The sequence below is a fragment of the Mirounga angustirostris genome, unplaced genomic scaffold (assembly GCF_029215605.1).
Source record: "Mirounga angustirostris isolate CCGP_5_RB_7025 unplaced genomic scaffold, mMirAng1.0.hap1 SCAF_11, whole genome shotgun sequence".
In the NCBI taxonomy this organism is placed as follows: Eukaryota; Metazoa; Chordata; class Mammalia; order Carnivora; family Phocidae; genus Mirounga; species Mirounga angustirostris.
The window spans coordinates 51,829,014-51,837,019 of NW_026991719.1; the positions used below are offsets into that span (position 1 = coordinate 51,829,014).

The 8,006-nt window shown below is 36.5% G+C and overlaps 1 pseudogene; it reads right to left on the reverse strand.

Moving 5' to 3' along the window:
- Positions 1 to 2,582: 2,582 nt before the first annotated feature.
- On the reverse strand, positions 2,583 to 3,088 carry LOC123846915 (transcription factor BTF3-like; annotated as a pseudogene).
- Between the last annotated feature and the right edge of the window lie 4,918 nt (positions 3,089 to 8,006).

Below are 8,006 nucleotides of genomic sequence, written 5' to 3' on the forward strand. Positions count from 1 at the left end.
GTTTGTTGGGATTTTTTTATTACTGACTCAATTTCTTTGCCAGTTATGTGTGTTCAAAATTTCTATTTCTTCCTGATTAAATTTTGGTAGTGTGTATGTTTCTAGGAATTTATCCATTTCTTCTAGATTGTCCAATTTGTTGGCAGATAGTTTTTCACACTGTTCTCTTATAACCCTTTGCATTTCTGTGGCATTGGTTGTTAATTCCTCTCCTTTGTTTCTCATTTTATTTGAGTCATTTATCTTTTTTTCTTGATGAGTCTGGCTAAAAATTTATCCATTTTGTTTATCTTTTTAAAGAACCAGCTCCTGGTTTCATTCTTCTGTTCTTTTTCTTTGTCTCTATTTCATTTATTTCTGCTCTTACCTTTATTTCTTTCCTTCTACTGGCTTTGTGTTTCGTTTGTTCTTTTTCTAGCCCCTTGAGGTGGAAGGTTAGGTTGTTTATTGAAGACTTTTCTTGCTTCTTGAGGTAGGCCTGTATTGCTATAATCTTCCCTCTTAGGATAGCTTTTTCTTCATCCCAAACATTTTGGATCATTGTGTTTTCATTTTCATTTGTCTTTATGTTTTTTTTTTTTTAATTTCCTCTTTGTTTCTTGGTTGACTCCTTCATTGTTTAGCAGCATGTTATTTATACTCCCATGTATTTGTGTCTTTCCAGATTGTGTCTTGTGATTAATTTTTAGTTTCATATTGTGATTGGAAAAGATACATGATAAGATTTCAATCTTTTTTAATTTATTGAGACTTGCTTTGTGTTCTAACATGTAATCTATTCTGCAGAATATGCCATGCACACTTGAAAGGAATGTGTATTCGGTTGTTTGGGGATAGAATGTTCTGAATTTTTCTGTTAGGTTTATCTGTCCAATGTGTCATTCAAAACTACTTTTTCCTTGTTGATTTTCTGTCTGGATGATCTATCCATTGATATAAGTGGGATGTTAAAGTCCTGTACTGATTGTGTTTCTGTCAATTTCTTCCTACATATCTGCAAATAGTTCCTTTATGTATCCAGGTGCTCCCATGTTCAGTGCATATTTATAATTGTTATATCCTCTTATTGTATTGTTCCCTTTATCATTATATAGTGTCTTTTTTGTCTCTTGTTATAGTCTTTGTGTTAAAGTATATTTTGTCCAATGTAAGTATTGTTACCCCTCTTTTCTTTTCACTGTCATTGCATGGTAAAAGTTTTTCTTTCCCTTCACTTTCTTTCTTTTTTTTTTTTAAAGATTTTATTTATTTATTTATTTGAGAGAATGAGAGAGAGAGCACACGAGAGGGGGGAGGGTCAGAGGGAGAAGCAGACTCCCTGCCGAGCAGGGAGCCCAATGTGGGACTTGATCCAGGGACTCCAGGATCATGACCTGAGCCGAAGGCAGTCGCTTAACCAACTGAGCCACCCAGGTGCCCTCCCCTCACTTTCCATCTGTGTTTGTCTTTAGGTCTGAAGTGAGTCTCTTGTAGGCTGCATACACATGGTTCTTATTTTTATCTATCTTTTGATTGGAGCATTTACTTCATTTACATTTAAAGTAATTACTGATAGGTATATTCTCATTGTCATTTTGTTGATTTCTGGTATTTTTTGTAGTTCTTTTCTGTTCCTTTTTCTTCTGTTGCACTTTTCCCTTGTGTTTGATGGCTTTCATTAGTGCCATGCTTGGATTCTTTTCTCTTTATTTTTTGTATAGCATGTGTTTTTGATTTGTGTTTACCATTATGATCATATATAATTGCTTATGCATACAGCAGTCTATATTAAGTTGATGGGTTTCAACTCATTCTAAAAGCACTTTTTACTCCTTCCCCCATGTTTTATGCATATTGTGTCATACTTTACATTTTTCTTTGTGAATTCCTCGACTGATATTTATAGTTCTTTTTTTAAGAGATTTTATTTATTTGACAGAGAGAGAGAGTGAGCATAAGCAGGGGGAGCAGTGGAGGGAGAGGGAGAAACAGGCTCTCTGCTGAGTGGGGGAGCTCAATGTGGGACTCAATCTCAGGACCCTGGGATCATGACTGGAGCCAAAGGCTGATGCTTAACTGACTGAGCCACCCAGGCACCCCAAATATTTATAGTTCTAATTTATTTTACAGTTTTTGTGCTTTAACCTACATACTGCTTTTATAACTGATTTATTTACTACTTTTATTATATGTTTGCATTAACCTGTCAAATATCTTCCTTTCATAATTTTCTTTCTCCTAATTATGGCATTTTCTTTGAACTCAAAGAATTCCCTGTAACATTTATTGTAAGGCTGGTTTAGTGGTGATGAACTTTAACTTCTGCTTGTATGGGAGAATTTTTTTTTCCTAGGCAAAGAACTTTATTAACCTTGTTTCAAACTTTATTCCCAGGCTTCTTCAGCTTAATTAGCTGCAAAGAATGACTTGTGTATAATCAAAAACTGAAAAGAGCTGCAGTGTCCAAGGGGCTTGGGCTTAAAAATATTAGAGATCTAGATTTTATCAGATCCTTGAACAAAATTTTAAAAAGCAATCATAATATAAAATAGCAGCTCCCAGTAACTTCTTCAAGTTTTTTCTTCTTCAGAAGTTGACTCAATTCAGTTCGGTTCATTCTTGGAAGCTTCATCAAAATTCTCCACAAGATCTGGAACTTCATCATCATCATCCTCTCCAGGAGCAAGTGGTGCTTTTCCATCCACAGATTGTTTGGGCAGAGCTTCAGCCAGTCTTCTTAAACTAGTCAGACTGTCTGCACCTAGTTGGTTTAAGATACTGGGTAGCATTTCTGTCAGCTGCTTTGTCTCAGTATGGCCTGTAATGGTAAAAGTGTTCACTGCCAGCGATGCCTGAACTTTGGGGTTGTTAAAGTGGATCACTGCTCCTTGGTTTGTGACCATATTCACTTCTTCAATACCAGAGATATTCTTTACTCCTAACTTCTTTAAGGAGAACTGAAGTTTTTTATCTTCTGCTGTAGCCGTTCTGTGAACCATTGGTGAGCAGTTCCTTTCCCACCAATGCACACTTGTGCTTGGAGTTTGGCGAGTTTCTCCTGGTTCATGATAGTTTCTTTCATCTTGTTGGAGCGGAAATGGGACTGCACGGGGGATAGCGTTGGCGCTCAGGGGGTCTCAGGTGGACCAGCTGAGATTAGGTGCACACATGCGGGGATACAAGGTGGCAGCTGTATAGGAGAATTTGTATCTCTCCTTTTATTCTGAATTATAACCTTTGTAGGTAGAGTATCCTTGGTTGCAAGCTTTGTTCTCTTTCAGTATGTTGATTATATCATTCCACTCCTGGTCAGCAAAAGCTCTCCTAAAAAAAATTAGCTAACAACCTTGTGGGGTATCTCTTGTATGTAACAGTTTTCTTTCATCTTGTTGCTTTTAAAATTATCTCTTTATCACTACTTTTTGTCATTTTATTATGTCTTTTTTTCCAGCTTTTTATTTATTTATTTATTTTTATGTTGTTAGCCAACATATAGTACATCATTAGTTTTTGATGTAGTGTTCAATGATTCATTAGTTGTGTATAATACCCAGTGCTTATCACGACACATGCCTTCCTTAATACCCATCACCCAGTTACCCCGTCCCCCACCCCCCTCCCTTCTGTAACCCTCAGTTTGTTTCCTGGAGTCCAGAGTCTCTCTCATGGCTTGTCTCCCTCTCTGATTTTGTCCCATTCAGGTTTCCCTCCCCCTGTGGTCCTCTGCATTATTCCTTATGGTCCACATATGAGTGACACCATGTGATAATTGTCTTTCTCTGCTTGATGTAGACCTCTTTGGGTCCATTTTGTTGGGGCTCTCTGTGCCTCTTGCAACAGTGTGTCTGTATCCTTCCTTAGATAAGGGAAATTTTCAGCTATCATTTCTTCAAATAAATTTCCTGCCCCTTTCTTTCTTTCTTCTTTTTCTGAGATCCTTATAATGTTAATGTTATTATGCTTCATGATGTTACTGAGGTCCCTTAACTTATTCTCATTCTTTATTATTCTTTTTTTTTTTTCCTTTTGCCATTCATCTGGGTTGCTTTCCGTTATCCTGTATCCTAGGTAGCTGATCCACTCTCACACTTCTTCTAATCTGCTATTGATTCCCTCTAGTATATTTTTTTATTTCAGTAATTATGTCTTTCTTCTCTGACTGGCTCTGTCTTATATTTTCTATCTTTTTCTTGAAGGTCTCACTGAGATCCTTTTATCTTTTTTCAAGTCCAGTGAGTATACTTATGACTATTACTTTGAATTTTTCTTCAGACATATTGTTTAACTCCATTTCATTTAACTCTTTTGCTATCTTTTTTTTTTAATTTAGACTGAATTAACCAACATATACTATATCATTAGATTCAGTAACTCATCAGTTGCATATAACATCCAGTGCTCATCACCTCATGTACCCTTCTTAATGCCAATCACCCAATTACCCAATCCCACACTTACCTCCCCTCCAGCAACCCTCAGTTTGTTGCCTATAGTTAGGAGTCTGTCATGGTTTTTCTCCCTCTCTGATGATTTCCCATTCAGTTTTCCCTCCCTTCACCTATGATCCTCTGTGGTGTTTCTTATATTCCACATATGAGTTAAACCATATGATAATTGTATTTCTCTGATTGACTTATTTCGCTCTGCATAATACCCTCCAGTTCCATCCACATCAATGTAAATTGTAAGTATTCATCCTTTTGGATGCCTGAGTAACATTCCATTTATATATATATATAATCTTTATCCATTCATCTGCCGATGGACATCTCAGCTGTTTACATAGTTTGGTTATTGTGTATATTGCTGCTATGAACATTGGGGTGCAGGTGCCCCTTCAGATCACAACATTTGTGTCTTTGCGGTACATACCTAGTAGTGCATTTGCTTCTTGAGGAACCTCCATACTGTTTTCCAGAGTGGTTGTACCAGCCTGTATACCCACAGTGTAAAAGTGTTCCTCTTTCTCCACATCCTCACCATTTGATGTTCCCTGTCTTGTTAATTTTAGCCATTCTGACTGGTGAGAGGTGGTATCTTATTGGAGTTTTGTTTTGTATTTCCCTGATGACAAGTGATGTCATTTTTTCATATACCTGTTGGCCATTTGTATGTGTTCTTTAGAAAAATTATTGTTCATGTCTTCTGCCCACTTTTTGACTGGATTCATTGTTTTTTGAGTGTTGAGTTTGATATGTTCTTTATAGATTTTGGATATTAGACCTTTATCTGATATGTCATTTGCAAATATCTTCTCCCATTACGTAGGTTGCCTTTTAGTTTTGTTGAGTGTTTCCTGTGCTGTGCTTTACATCTTGAAGTCCAATAGTTCATTTTTGCTTTTGTTTCCCTTCCTTTGGAGACGTGTCTAGCAAGAAGTTGCTGTGGCCGAGGTCAAAGAGGTTGCTGCCTGTGTTTTCCTCTAGCATTTTAATGGATCCTGTCTCACATTTAGGTCTTTCATCCATTTTGTTTATCTTTGTGTATGGTGAAAGAAAATGGTCTATTTTCATTCTGCATGTCACTGTCCAATTATCCCAGCACCATTTGTTGAAGAGACTGTCTTTTTCCCGTTGGATATTCTTTCTTGCTTTGTCAAAGATTAGTTGAGGATAGAGCTGAAGGTCCATTTCTGAGTTCTCTATTCTGTTCCATTGATCTATGTGTCTGTTTTTGTGCCAGTACAATACTGTCTTGATGATTACAGTTTTCTAAAATAACTTAAAGTCACACATTGTGATGCCACCTGCTTTGGTTTTCTTTTTCAACATTTCTCTGGCTATTTGGGGTCATTTCTGGTTCCATACAAATTTTAGGAATATTTCTTCTAGCTCTGTGACAAATGTTGATGGTATTTTGATAGGGATTGCATTGAATGTGTAGATTGCTCTGGGTAGCATAGACATTTTTACAATATTTTTTCTTCCAATCCATGATCATGGAATGCTTTTCCATCTCTTTGTTTCTTCCTCAATTTCATTCATAAGTGTTCTGTAGTTTTTGGAGTACAGACCTTTTTGGTTTGGTTTATTTTTAGGTATCTTATGTTTTTTGGTCCGGTTATAACTGGGATTTCTTCCTTAATTTCTCTTTCTTTCAATGTTAGTGTATAGAAATGCAACTGATTTCTGTGCATTGTATATCATGCCACATTGCTGAATTGCTTTATGAGTTCTAGCAATTTTGGGGTGGAGTATTTGAATTTTCCACGTAAAATATCATGTCTTCTGCAAAGAATGAGAGATTAATTTCTTTGCCTATTTGAATGCCTTTTATTTCTTTTTGTTGTCTGAATGCGGACTTCTAGTACTATGTTAAGCAACAGTGGGGAGATTGGGCATCCCTGTCATGTTCCTGACCTTAGGGGAAAAGCTCTCAGTTTTTCCCCATTGAGAATGATATTCACTATGGGCTTTTCATAGATGGCTTTTATGATATTCCTATGTTACATCTATCCCTACACTGTGGAGAGTTTTAATCAAGAAAGGATGATGTTTTTGTCAAATGTGTTTTCTCTATCAGTTGGGATCATATGGTTCTTGTCCTTTCTTTTATTAATGACATGTGTAACGTTGGTTGATTTGCAAATGCTGAACCACCCTTGCAGCCCAGGAATAAATCTCACTTGGTTGTGGTGAATATTCGTTTAACGTACAGTTGGGTCCTCTTGGCTAGCATCTTAGTGAGAATTTTGGCATCCATGTTCATCAGGGATATTGGTCTGGAATTCTTTTTGGTGGGGTCTTTTTTTGGTTTTGGAGTTAAGGTAATGCTGGCCTCATAGAATGAGTTTGGAAGTTTTTCTTCCCTTTCCATTTTTTGAAACAGCATCAGAAGAATAGGTACTAGTACTTCTTTAAATGTTTGGTAGAATTCCCCTGGGAAGTCATCTGGCCCTGGACTCTTGTTTCTGGGAGATGTTTGATTACTGCTTCAATTTTCTTGCTTGTTATAGGTCTGTTCACGTTTTCTCTTCCTTCCTGTTTCAGTTTTGGTATTTTATAGATTTCCAGGACTGCATCCATTTCTTCCAGATTGCCCATTTTGTTGGTATATAGTTGCTCACAATATGTTCTTAAAATTGTATTTCCTTGGTGTTCATGATCTTTCCTCTTTCACTCATTATTTTATTAATTTCAGTCCTTTCTATTTTCTTTTTGATAAGTCTGGCTGGGGGTTTATTGCTCTTATTAATTCTTGCTAAGAACCAGCTTCTACTTTCATTGATATGTTCTACTGTTCTTTTGGTTTCTATTTCATTGATTTCTGCTCTGCTCTTGATTATTTGCCTTCTCCTTGGTTTAAGCTTTATTTGACGTTCTTTCTCCAGTTCTTTAGGTGTAAAATTAGCTTGTGTAATTGAGATCTTTCTAATTTTTTGATAGAGACTTGTATTGCAATGTGCTCCACTCTTAGGAGTGCCTTTGCTGCATCCCAAAAGTTTTAAACAGTTGTGTTTTCATTTGTATTTATTTCCATGAAGTTTTAAATTCTTCTTTAATTTCCTGATTGATCTGTTCATTCTTTAGTAGGATGCTCTTTAAGCTCCACGTGTTTGAGTTCCTTCCAAATTTCCTCTGTGATTGAATTCACGTTTCAAAGCATTGTGGTCTGAAAATACACAGGGAATAATCTCAGTCCTTTGCTATCAGCTGAGACCTGATTTGTGACCCAGTATGTGATCTGTTATGGAGAATGTTCCATGTGCACTTGAGAAGAATGTGTATTTTGTTGCTTTAGGATGGAATGCTCTGTATATATCTGTGAAGTCCATGTGGTCCAATGTGTCAGTCAAAGCTCTTGTTGCCTTGTTGATCTTCTGTTTAGATGATCTGTCCATTGCTGTGAGAGGGATGTTGAAGTCCCCTACTATTATTGTATTATTATCCTCAATGTGTTTCTTTAATTTGATTATTAATTAGTTGGTATGATTGGCTGCTCCCCAATTAGGTGCATAAATATTTATAATTGTTAGGTCTTCTTGTTTGAGAGACACTTTAAGTATGATATAGTGTCCCTCTCCATCC